This window comes from Mixophyes fleayi, chromosome 2, assembly GCF_038048845.1.
Source record: "Mixophyes fleayi isolate aMixFle1 chromosome 2, aMixFle1.hap1, whole genome shotgun sequence".
Classification (NCBI taxonomy): domain Eukaryota; kingdom Metazoa; phylum Chordata; class Amphibia; order Anura; family Limnodynastidae; genus Mixophyes; species Mixophyes fleayi.
This window is the reverse complement of record NC_134403.1, coordinates 287,841,731-287,855,615: the sequence shown is the minus strand read 5'-3', so window position 1 is coordinate 287,855,615 and position 13,885 is coordinate 287,841,731.

The following is a 13,885-nucleotide window of genomic DNA, read 5'->3' as shown; positions in this document are numbered from 1 at the left end:
TACAGTGTGATAGACTGTATTAGACATGCTTTTGTAGATATAAGTGAGTCTATTTGAGGTTAAATAGCTGTTTCTAAATAAGATACATATTGTAATTTTTAGGATCAAGGGTAATCTGGTTCAGATTTATATGTATGTCACAATTTGAACCAGATTTTGTGAACTTTAAAATATGTTGCAATAAATGAAAATATTTTAATACATTGACCAGCCTGTTTCACCAATAAATGGTCGGAATACGTATATAATTTATTTATATTTGTATGCTCCAAATAGCATCTTGGAATTAATCAGGTGTATTTTGTACTTGGGAAAAATGCATTTGTACTGATGTGCAGCATTTCACACCTGATCTTGGATATCAGCTCTTAAATTAATTTGGTTTTGTTTCCTATTGTTTCATCCCACCATGTTGTGGGTTTTGGGATCTTGAATTCAATTAAAATGGCTATTGCATTTCTTAAAATATATTTAAAAACCTCACCAATTGCTCTGTTTTATACAATTTTATGTGATTAAATTTGCAGATCACGTTGGTGTCCTCTTACTGTGATGAAATTAAGATACTGAGGTAACCACTTGATCGCTGTCACGTTCTGGGGCCTGATTCATTAAGGATCTTAACTGAAGAAACTTTTTATTTCAGTGTCCTGGACAAAACCATGTTACAATGCAAGGGGTGCAAATTAGTATTCTGTTTTGCACATAAGTTAAATACTGACTGTTTTTCATGTATCACACAAATACTTGATAGCTTATTTATACACTGAAATTTAAAGTTGATATTTGTGTGTTACATGACGTGCAGGAGTGGGAGTGTGCCGCAGCTTGGTAGAGTATTACGAGTTGCATGCAACCCCAGTTGCGTCCCATTCAAAATACCCTACCATACTGCGACCAGTTCCTATAACTAGCTAACTACTTGCACCACCTAATTCCTGCCGCACATTTTTAGCCATTTTTTGACGTGTGTTGCGTCTACGCCTCACTGTACTTACTATATTATACAAGTTCACGCCTTCCGCCCTTTCCCTCGCACTAAGCCGCAAGCTGTCACAAGTGTAAATTGCGTCCAAGATGCAGGGGGATATGGTGCTTGCTGCACATGCGTGATAGTGGTTTTGTGCTCGATGCGCCTACTTTGCGTCCGACTCTAAATGAGACCCCAAGTGTGCTTCCTAAGTAAGACCACTGTTTCCAAAACTGCAAAATTCTGAACAACTTCATTCTATTAACATCAATGGGAATGATATCATGGACAACTGAGAGAAGTATAAACCTATGTTTCTTGGAATCATAATTACATACCAAACACTAAAAATCCCAAAATTATAATAAAAAATGAAATATGTTTATTTAGTTACTCATGTATTTCCAAACCGAGTTATCTTTGTTTTTCACTCTACGGCAGGCTGCCAATGAAGGCTTCCCATTTTTTTGTCTGTTGTCTTCAATTTCCTACTCTTTGATAGCGCTGGCGTCTCAGTGTCTAGGGAATCATATAAAATAGGGCAAAATATGCCATTTTGTTGGAAGGGATGTTCTTTGGGGAGTGTGAGTCCAAATTGAAAGATTAATGAAATGTTTTATTGAGTTTTCATTAAGCAAAAAAATAAAAAAATAATATATATATGTATATATATATAAAAACAAAAACAGACATAGATCCTCTGCACTCACCATGTTTATACAATGTAAGTCCCATGACTCTTGCACCCCATTCTTTACATTAATTAATTCCAACTTGTGTCAGGTGAGTCCCAGGTCTCCCATGGCTGCTAGTGCTTGGGAAAGACTTGCCTTTAAAAGCTGTGTGCAGGTAAGCCTTAAGCCCAGATAAAATAGCATAGCATTTGATCATGTTAGGACTGACCAGAATGGGAAGACTTTGGCGTGAGTTGGTCAGCTTAACATATATTGCAATATGTGGAACTAACATTCCCTGTTTTTACTATAGAACAGTACTTGGTACAGCATTAATTATGTGTTTGGAGAGTGCAGAGTATCCCTGTTTTCTTGTATATATATATATATATATATATATATATATATCCAAACACTTTCTAAATTTCGCTTTTGCTTATGTTTTTAGGGAGAGAATCGATAGGCCTGAGCAATGCTCAGGTAAGTGTTTTTATAAGGCCCTGCTGCTATGTACTTCACTTACTCACCATCCACATGACATCATCATTAAGGTGTGTTTGATTAGTGTCAAGAACTGTTGCTATCATTCTTCATATCATCATTCATAGAATAACCTATAGCCAGGTATTAGATCATAATGATGCTCACAGCAGCACAGAGTGTGCTAACCTTTTGGGAAGTTGTCGGTATGATTATGTATGTGAGGACATGGCTGGATATCATGATGTGAGATGGGAATAGAGGCAAGCAGGAAGCTACAGACTAAGAGTTTCATAATGGTCCAAGTAGAGAACCCCAATAGGACAGTGTAGTTATAATAGGTTACCATCAAACCTGTGTGGAAAAATTGTGATGGGAAACACAACTTTATTTGAAACATGCAATTTGCTACTTTTGCAGCCAACTAGGAGATTCACATAATATAGCTTAGTTTAACATTTTCATTTATAAAGAATATCATATCTAGGTGACTTAAATGTGTGTTGATAGTCTTTTAAATTATATTTGTACAGAGAATTTATCACCTTTAATAAAATTGCACCCCTACATCATACAGTAGGTATACTAAAAGCATAAGGACCAGTTGGAATCAGCATTACCAAACCTGTTCCCTTGTCATCCAAATCTTGAGCATTATTAAGTTGCTGGGAGGTACTAAGGAAGCGTCCCTTGTATTCAGCTGGGCAACCATTACTGTTTTTGGGCCAGACAAAACATTAACATTGCACATAGCAGTGAAATGTCATTTGGAGGACAACTACAGACATAGATGAGAAGAAGAATAAAGATATATGGCCTAAGTCTTTAAGGAGAGCAAAGCATAAAAAAGGAGTAAATTTGCACCAGGGCAAAACCGTGTTGCATTGGATGGGGAGGAAAATTTAAATGTGGGGACAGATTTAAAGTTGGGGTAGTGTATGTCCTAGATCAACTTTAAATTTCAGTGTAAATATTAAGCTATCAAGTATTTGTGTGCTATATGAAAAACAGCCACTATTTAACTTATGTGCAAAATAATAAATTCATTTTCACCCTTTGCTTTGTAACATGGTTTGTCCAGGAGCAAACTTACTCATTTTTTCTGCTTTGCTTTCTGTTATTGACTCAGGTCCATAGAATGCTAGGTCATGTATAAGGGCTCATTGCAGCTGATTACTGAAACTATATGCCATATTGTGTGTGTGTGTGTGTGTGTGTGTGTGTGTGTGTGTGTGTGTGTGTGTGTGTGTGTGTGAGTGCGTGTGCACCGTGTTAAAAAAAAGTCTTATCCTTAAAGCCATCACTTTGTGTACAGAACCAGGATCAGGCTGGGCTGGGGGGAATTGGGACATCTGCCCCCCGGGCCGGTCCCATAGTGGGCTACCTTGGGCTGGGTCACTGGGCCACCTCCATTTTTTTCCTTTAAAATGTTCCTAATGGGCTGCTGAGTCGAATCTTGCCCCCCCCCAGGTAAAATTTGCTAGCCCTCCCCTGTTCAGAATAGTACTTTTGTAATTAGTATTCCATCTGGTTATTGTACAGTCATCTTATCCCGTTGGTGCGTAAATTAGGTTCTTGATTTAATGGAAAAGCATGTAGTATGTCCGCTGTTAAAGAAACCATTTTAGCATGATTGGATAAGTACTGGAAGTGATAAGTCATGGTAATTTGTGGTTGTGTGCCGGGAAGTTTAATAGTAGAGATGATGAACTGGACCAGAACAGTGTGCGGCCTGATTGCAAATGTTCCGATAATTGTAACCAGAGAATAATTTCCCTTCAGTCTGTGTCATTATTCCTGTTACCCAATTAAAATCCACAAAATAATGAAGATAAAGCTTCTAGAGTAGAATCAAGTCACAATATTAAAGAAGGTTGTGACATCACATCTTGTAGATTATAAATGGGCTAGTCTAATACCTGGGGTGGATAAAGACTCCTGTTTTTTTCCTATGTAATTACAGAGACCTAAAACCAACAAGTGGGCACCATTTCATTTGCTGGTTCCTGAGGTAACATGTGCTATATAGAGACTATTAAATAATACTGTGTGAATTGCTTGTAAGTTTAGTTAAGTAAAAATATTCAGTAATTACAACTTATAATGGTTAATATTAGAAATGATTAAATTAACATCGACATTTAGCTCAAAACAATCTAAACTCCTTAGCCAAATGCGGAGTGAAATAAATAGAACAGTTTTCAAAATGTTGTTCTCCAGTTCTTTTAATATAATCAGACATTATTGCAGAAATAGGACATAGTTGTATGCACAATTGTTAACCAATGGCAATTATCTCCAAAATTAGATTTCTTGCTATCACTGATAGTATTTTCTCATCTAAACATCTTGGGCCTGTTTCATTAGGGCATGCAAAACGAACATATTGTGAGGTTTTATAAACACTCATGTAAATCAAGCATATGCACGTCCGTATCCAACAGGAGGTGGATCTGAAGAAACATCTCTTGTTGAATGCGGGTCTAGGTAAACTGTGCTCTAACAGACAATAAACTGCAGGATATGTCCAATACAGATGTGGGATATAAAGTCACACAAGAATGCACAGAATAAAAAGATCAATAAATGTCACCTGTTAATAATAATGGCCTGATTCATTAAGGAACTAAGGCAAGAATTTGAGTAAGTTTTCATACTTCCGTTTTTTGGATAAAACCATGTTGCAATGCAAGGGGTGTAAATTAGTTTATTATTTTGCACATAATTTAAATACTGACTGCTTTTTCATGTAGCACACAAATATAAACTTTAAATTTCAGTGTGCAAATAAGCTATCAAGTATTTGTGTGCTACATGAAGAGACAGCCAGTATTTAACAAATGTGCAAAATAGTAAACTAATTTATACCCCTTTGCAACATGGTTTTGTCCAGAAAATTTAAGTAAGAAAACTTACTCAATTTCTTGCCTAAGTTCCTTAATGAATCAGGCCCATAGTCATTAAAAAAATGATTTCCTATAAAATTTATTTAGGATGTTATGAATGTCTACTATATATAATATTCATTTTTGCAGTTGCGCCTCATTGCAAACACATGTTCTAGCCTGGAAAAGCGACCATTATCACTTGTAATCGGCACTGACACCTGACCTGTGTGATACAACTAAAAATCCGTTGCCTTTGAGATGCCCAAAGCTAGCATCGAAAGCTGCTGCGTGATCTCAAGTTTGGCACGTTCTTATTGTGCATTTACTACGTGCATGCGCCTCTTGTTCTCCCCGTTCTGCTTCTGAAATAATAGGCTGTAGAAAGGGTCCTTTGCGCTCGATGATGAATTGGTTGTTGCCGAGTTTTCTGGTTTATTTCTGGGCATGTGCAGAGTGATTTTACGCAAAATACCGCACGTATCAGCATTTATGTTCCTTAATGAATCACACCGCATGTGACTGTCCTGACCAGGTAAATAAGACATGGCTTCTACATTTTAAATTAGTAATCGTGAAGCAATTCCACAAAGGTTTCAATCTAACCTTCAATTTTTTTTATTTTCTTTGCTGAAAATGGAAAACTTCGATCATTTTTTAAACCTAGAACCTGGTCTAAATCAATGTAGGTTCTGTTTTTTTTGATATCTAAGTTTTATAGTTACATGTGTCTGTGATCTTTTATGTACTTTGTACACTTGGGAGATTTTTATTAATGTTTCCATGCACAATCAACAAAGAGGTGTCTATTATACTACGTAATTGGAAGAGGTGGTGTGCAACTGTACAGGACAAAAATGTAGAAAAAGGTTTGTGGTTTGAACAAGAGAAGTTGCTTGTAAAGTGCAACATCTGTTCAGGATAGTATGGGATCACAAGTATTTTTACAAGCAATGGGAAACTTTGTCCAGTATTTGTGCTAACATCTGTAACAAAAAAAACCCCAAAACTGTAGGATAAAAGGCAATATAGTGTATGCATGCAGAACTGGAAAGGAAACAAATCCAAGGAGTCACAAATACTGCAGATTTTCCAGTGTTCACCATGCTGATTTGGATTAATAAACTGAAATGCTCCCCATTGGATAATATACTGCAACACATACAATAAAACTCTTGAAGATTATTACAACCTATACCCAAGTAGAAGCCGTTAGCAGCTTCTCAAAGAATTGTTGTAGCTCCTGGTGGTCTAAAGGAGGCTTACATTTTATATTCATTAAAATTGAATAAAATGTTTATAGTATCTTCTGTAACAATTTTATTTTGCATAGTAACTCTACACTTATTAATACTGACACACTAAAGGGGCTATGTGTCAAAGAAAACTGGCCTCACACATGATGATACAGACAAGACTGCAGAGAATAATTCTTCCATATTTTAATGATTCCCATCAGAAAAATAAATCAGTGACACTGTGCTTATGTGAGCTTCTGGTAACTGCGATAAGAGAGACCCATAATAGACAGCTGCCCGGTTTGCCAAATTGGACACGATCAGGACAGTCATGAGGATCTTAACTTGTGCGGTTAGCTTTGTGGCCAGATCCAATCCTAGATGTTTCCAAACCACATTGAACCTTGAATTAACTATAACAATTATTTATAGAATGATATTTAACAGCTGTTTTCATATAGCCCACTGTCTATCTGTGGGTGGTGTAGGTGCATACTTGTACCCCCTGGCACCTACCTCTGGAGATTCTCTTACTTGCCACACAGGTTTAGTTCAGACCTTATATTCCCAGGATCATAGGGTAGTTACACAATTAAGTGCCCCTGGGGCAGGTTTTGTACAAAGAAAGTTAAATATGGAGAAAACATAGGCATGGTTGTGCAGTATGTTTATAGTTGAAAAATTTAATTAATGAGCACTAGACTATCTCTCTGATATAAAAACAAAAAAAATAAATCACTTTTATTACTTCTTTTCTGTCTTGCACATCGGTTGGTTGCATAGATCACAGTTGTAGTGCATCACATCATTTGTGCTAATACGGTAGTAGTCATTATCACAAAGCTATTACAAAAGCAACAGTTGCAACTGTGTACAAGGTACCAATCAAGAGATCAATGCATTGCGGTATAATAACAACTTTATTAAAAATTACACATAAAAACCATTATAAAAAATGTATATAACATTAGCCAATTATAGAATATCAGGCTGTATACAAAGAAGATGCATAGATAAACTCCAGCAAAGAGATGCTAATTTCTTAGGCCCAATGACTAAATACAAATAAACTTTGAGATGAATTCATAATCAACTAGATGACTTTATATCACCTGCCTAATGATATGAGCTAAACGATTATTCAAGTAGATATATCATGTCCACATATAGCCAAACCATGGAATGGAAAAGTTGTTAGCAGGGATAGATCACAGTCCTTGAAATCGATGATCGATTTTTTTTTTTTACATTACTTTTTCTATCCTTGCTAACAAATAAAGTTTCAAGCTCCCCACTTTAAATTGGTGCTGTAATCTGCAGATTTATGGAGGAGCCGCCTGTAAAATGTTCTTTAGAAAACCTAGCACACAGCTAATATGCTCGCTGATTGAGCCACTGTCCAAAGAGCCCAGTCTCTCTCTCTCTATTGCTCAAGTACATCTCCCATCACAGCTCTTAGAACTCATGTTGACTCCCATTTGTCCCTCAGTGGCTGGCACAATCTCTTGCACCGCTATTTTTCAGAAGCACATTGGGAGATAGGGGATGATAAGGACCCTCTTATTGGCTGGAGAGTTTAAGCCTGAATAAAAAGGTTTACATGCAAGCTGGATGAAGTCAAGGAAAGTATGAAATCTGACTTGTATTTCCAAAGTTTCAAAGTTTTAATGCTCAGGTCCTGCCAACACCCTACAGACATGTTCCAGAGTTGGTTACACTCATCCCATAAAACTCAGGGGTCACTCAGGCATTATATTCAAATTCACGATCTGCTCAAATAAAATGCCTAGAACTAATAAGTATATAGCAAGTAATTGTATTCACTTGTTTTTTATCCCTATAAACTATTAAATAGAATTTTTTTAAATAAAAACATTTTTTGCCAGACTTATATCTTTATACATCTACGTCTTGACTTAATTAAAGAATTGTCCTTTTGTAAATAAAATTTAAATATTAAAGCAAAATATTAAACTCACATCTGATGATAACTGAGGATCAATCTAAATGATCAAATCATTTTAAAACACATGTAGAAATAAGGATGTAGTTTGATTTTATATTTGTATAATCATTTTAAATTAGTTTTCTATCTTTGATTATCAAGTCATTAGTTTCAGTATTTGGAATGAGAAATTGAATTCAGTAGTAATTATGGTGCTGACTGCCTTGCAAAAATGTAGGATTTATGGTAAAAGCAGACAAAAAGGGCAATACGAAAGATGATGCTAACGGACATAGATAGGTAAGAATTACACGTATTCCACCTTACAGAAGGAAGGAAAGAGCCTGCTGCCAAATAATTAGGAGCCGGCAGGTTTTTTCTAGCCCTGTACATTAGATCTTCCCTTTGCTATATCATTACATCAAGTCCAGCAAAGATCCTTAGTATGAGCAAGTACTGGTGCTTACTATACCCTAAAAACAGCAGAGGGATTTGTTTGGGAAAAGGGGTGGAGGAAGTTTTTTAAAAAACAAAACAAAACTCTTTAATTGTGAGATTTGGATGAATTCTTAAGTGTATAGGAAAATACTGTCTGCTCAGATTCAGTTAAATTCAGCAAAGTTGATTGGAAGGCACTAATAGTACAGAAGGACAATGACTAAAAACATACTGCAAAAGCAACCCAGGGGGTAAATGTTTAAAGTGCCGATTTCTGCAAATCGCCGGAAATTATCGAGTTTGAAGGGAAAATTTAAAGTGAAAATGGCTTTAAAGGCATCGGAGCTTTAAATTTTGACTGCAAACTCGACGATTTCCGGCGACTTGCAGAAATTGGCACTTAATACATTTACCCCCAGGAGTTACTTAAGGCAAAGAAGTGTAATATTTTGCAATGGCCGAGTCAATCATCTGATCTCAACCCGATCAAGCATGACTTTCACTTGCTGAAGACAAAACTAAAGGCAGTAAAACCCAAGAACAAACAACAACTGAAGACAGCTGCAGTAAATGCCTGGCAAACCATAACAAACAGGGAAACCCAGCATTTGGTGATGTCCATGGGTTCCAGACTTCAGGCAGTCATAACCTGCAAAGGATTCATGACAAAGTATTAAAAATGAACATTAGATCTATGATTATGTGCAGTTGCTGTGTATAAATGTAGCTGCAATTCCTAAACGTACAATATTTTTGTTCCCCCTTGAATTAAAGCTGAAACGGCATCTCCATTGTTTCATTTAAAACTAGTTGTGGTAGTACACTGAGCAAAAAATAGGAAATGTGTGTCACTGTCCAAATATTTCTAGACCTAGCTGTAATGTATATATATATATATATATATATATATATATATATATATATATTATATATAGGTATATATTTTTACTTACCTATTAAGTTGTTTTTCTAAAGCAACAGTTTATCGAGAAAGTTCCAAAAACTACAGTACAAAAAAGTAAGCAGTTCTTACTTGGTCATAATGTCTGATTGCAAAGAAATCCCATACCCTCTATTGGCATGCTTATTGCTCACAGCTACCCCCCATTGACAGGATTATTACATAGGTCCTCCCTCACTGCCAGACTGAATTACAAAAAATTAATAAAAGATTGTAAATCTAGACATGGCTGTGCTGCTGTTATGCCAGTAGAACCACTTGCTTCCATTCCTCCTTCACCTCTACTCACCAGGCACAATATGCAGTGAGTATAGGGGAGTTACCGGCAGCAGACTATGAGCACAATGTGAGGAGAGATAGCAGTAACCCATGTCTGTCACATTTACATGAAACCTGAATTCTCAGTATATGACACTCCAGGAATGACCAGGGATTGAGGACCTATTGTTTGTGGTGCAGGTGACAGATATAAATTGTCGGAATTCCTTATTCCACACATTGACAGAGCCATCAGTAGAGGTGACTGCTGATGGTGGACCTGTGTGGTTGTTGCATGCAGATATCAGTTTGACAGTGAATGTATTGGTAGGGGCAGGAGATTGAATCATGGAAGAGGTAAGAGTCTGACAAGTGTCAGGGTCAGCGGAAATTTGAGGCAGTGTATGTGTGTGTAAGTATTATTTAATCTAGGCGTATTTGGAGGCTGTTTAATAGATATATTCAGATGTAGAGTTGGATTTGATTGGTGCACGAAGTATGAGGGCCATGTTCACATACGTATTTTGTGTTCACAACACAGGAGTCTCATTTACCTACCACTTTGCTTAGTATGTAGATCTTTGGTACCCTACTCAGCTCTGCACATTGCCCAACTGCTTTACTAACACAACTGTGTGCTTTACTAGACTAATTTATTGGATAATTTATTAATACTTTAGACCTTGTTAGAGTACTTCAGGTAATAGTTTATAATGTTGTATCCAGTCACTTTTTGTGAAAATATCTATGTTCCACACTCCTTATTTCTTCCATTGGGTCCCGATAATACGTAAATCATTCTTTTGAAAGTATCCAGTTATATGGAGTCTTGTTCTAGTTGGCAATCTCACCTCTCTCTGTATTGCGGCTGGCGACACTCCCCCAGGGGTAGAGACACAGCGTTTGCTATCAACAACCAAGTAATAAGAGTAGCACACTTGTTGTTGCCTTTACTCTCAACACACAGTACCACTCAAGCAGAGAATTCACCAAGACGGCAGCCAGTCAGCAAACCTGCAAAGAATGTAGGAGTGATATGTAAGTATAAAATATCAGTTTATTACCTGCAGTTTGTATGATGTGTGTTGATTTTATTTTTATTTCTTTTTTTACGTTCCACTTTGTTCAGTTTACTGGTTTTATCAAATCAATTTATTTTCTTGATGTAGGAATACATATTGTTTCCATCTTATAAACAACAAGGTAATGATTACAATACTGATACAATTCTGAAAATCTAAGAGAAAATTTTATTTTTATATAAGCATTTAAATCTATGGGAAGTTTAGAAACTTGATGTTCCCAGTGATGAAAAGATAAAGGAAGTGACCAAAATAAGTCAGCAAGTGGAAGAAACATTTGCCATACAGTAGCATTTGGCTTCAGTAGTATGAGGTTAGAGGTTTGTTTTATAGACTATAATTCGACCTCAAGCTCTTACGCATCCAAGATCTATGTTATGAAGGGATTGGTGTTTTATATAACAGTCACACAAAACTCTGTTATTACACAAGAAACCTTTAAGCACAAAGGGCATTTATCCTATTTTGGGGATCCCCATGGATCATAATTCTCCTTGGTTCCTACATTCTATATCTTTTGAAGTATATGCAATGTTTTAGAACAAATGCTTTATCTTTGTTATTAAGCAGCTATTTGTTTTAGTTATAAATGATCTGCCATGACATCTGAGTTACAGGGTTTAAGATCATATTACCTTTTCTTAAGAAGAATTGTTTTATCAATGGACTCCACCGAGTATGCAATACATTTTACTGTTTTTTCTGACAAAACAATAAAAGGAAGCGTTGAGAGGATACATGTTGCTTTATGAATAGCGTGCACTGTAAAGGCTGAAATCTTCTACTGATTTCCTGCATCTGAAATTGCACAGCTGTCTTTGGAGACAAAACACGACTAGGTATCAAAAGCATATAAACTTACTAAATAAGTTTATACGTAAACATATAGGTATATTATTGTTTATTACAGGTAGTGGGGAAAAATGAAAACATAGTTAAATTAGGGACATTAAACATCTTGAAAGCAAGGTATGACTTATGCATTAAGTAAGCAAATAATATTATTGCATGGCCAGAGTCATGTATTGAAAAGCTGGACTGCACTGGTTGCCTATTATTATGGGTACAATTAGGAGGCTTCAGTGACTTTGAAAAAGGGGTGATTGTTGGGACACAAATTGGTAGGAGTTTCAGAAACCAAGACAGTTCTACTTGCCAATGTTTTACAAGCAATGATGTTATCTACTGTGATATCCTTATAGAACTCAAATGGTAAAATATCATCAGCAAAGAGCAACATTGGGCGAAACAGGAGAACGGTTAATTCATCAATTGACTGCAAATTTCAACTTGTGGCACAAGCAGCTAGTTCAATCAAAAATGGTCAGACAAGAACTCTACAAAGGAGGATATCATTGTTGGGTTGCAGTGCATAAACCAGTAATCATACCTAGCAATGTACATATGCAAGTTTAGTAGTACAATGAGCATAGGTAATGGACTACCGAGCAGTTGAGGAAGGTAAGAATTCTTCAACATTTTCTCAATATATTACCCGAGAGCTGGTTTACAGCAGTGAAGGTTTCTGGTGTAATGCTGTGAGCTACATTTTCCTGGCATAGTTTGCATGCAATCATTCCTTTAGAAGGCAAGGTCAATGCTAACCACTACTTAATGGTATTAGGTGATCATTTTCCACCCATGTTGCAGCATTTCTCTCTTGATGGAAAGGGTGTCTTCCAGCATGGCAGTGTCAACATATACAGAGCACGTGTTTACACCCAAGCATGCCACTGACATTATCCATGTGCCTTTTCAGACACCATATGTGGCCTATACTTAACAATTCAACTGCTGCAAGCAAACCACATAGTGGTATTTCTCAAATTAAACTGACACCTTATCCAGAAGATGGATAATGCATCTAATGCTTATAGTCAGTTGTTAAAACTACCTAAATTAGCATATTGTCAAATAATTTGTGGATTATATCTAATCAGGCACTGGTAACTATACCATTTTATGCTTGCTGACACGATTCTGTTAGTGTTCAAGTAGTCATAATTAATGGTATACTGGATTAATTATAGAGTGGCATTCAATTATTTAAATAAAAACAAAAAAAAAATGTTACACGCATTGCGTATTTTATCCTGAATGGACTGGAGTAGATTTACTTTTACTTTTTTCCTTCATCTTTACTGTCTTTCCATCAATTATAGTACCTCAAATTATTGTTGTGGTCTAAAATAGACCTTAAATTGTTATATATAGTAGAATGAACTTTGGAATTTATTAATTTGGTCTGGGAAAGACTCATTATATTGTTTAAATAAATTGTGCTAAGTTTACAATAAATGTTTCCCACCACTTTTCTATTGTAGTCTTATGATATTATAATTATTGTATATAATTTGGAGTGTTCTAAAAAGCCAATATGAATATATTATGTATCAGAACTTTGATTAATCATGGATGCCTACTTAACCTTTAATGTATAAATATATTTCTATGTATTTGGAGTTTTATTTTTAAAGCAGTGTAGTGGATACTATTCTAAATCACTGTCTATCAATCCCACTTTTAAGTCCCTTATAAACGCATAATCTTTATTTCTAATTGTATCTATAACACCAGACAACAAAAATCATTAAAATTGCTGCAGACATCAAATCAGGCAAAATTACACATCGATTTATAGCAAACTAAGTCTGTAAAACAGTCTAAAATAATAAGTGTATCAGAGAAAGCAATATTATTATTATCTATATGCCCCGAGGTAGGATGTTATCATGTTTGAAACGCATAGGATTTGGAATGAAAAACCAAGCAGCTTTCACTATAAGACATCTAAGTCTTTATTCACACTTTTTATGTTTAATCTCATTGAGCTTTTCAATATAGCCGCAAAGGCTTTTGTTTATTAAAACCTAGCTAGTCAGCAGTGGCTTAACGCAATTTTGACATAGCCCTTTTTTAATTGATAAAATAAGTGAATATTATGTTTGAAAAAG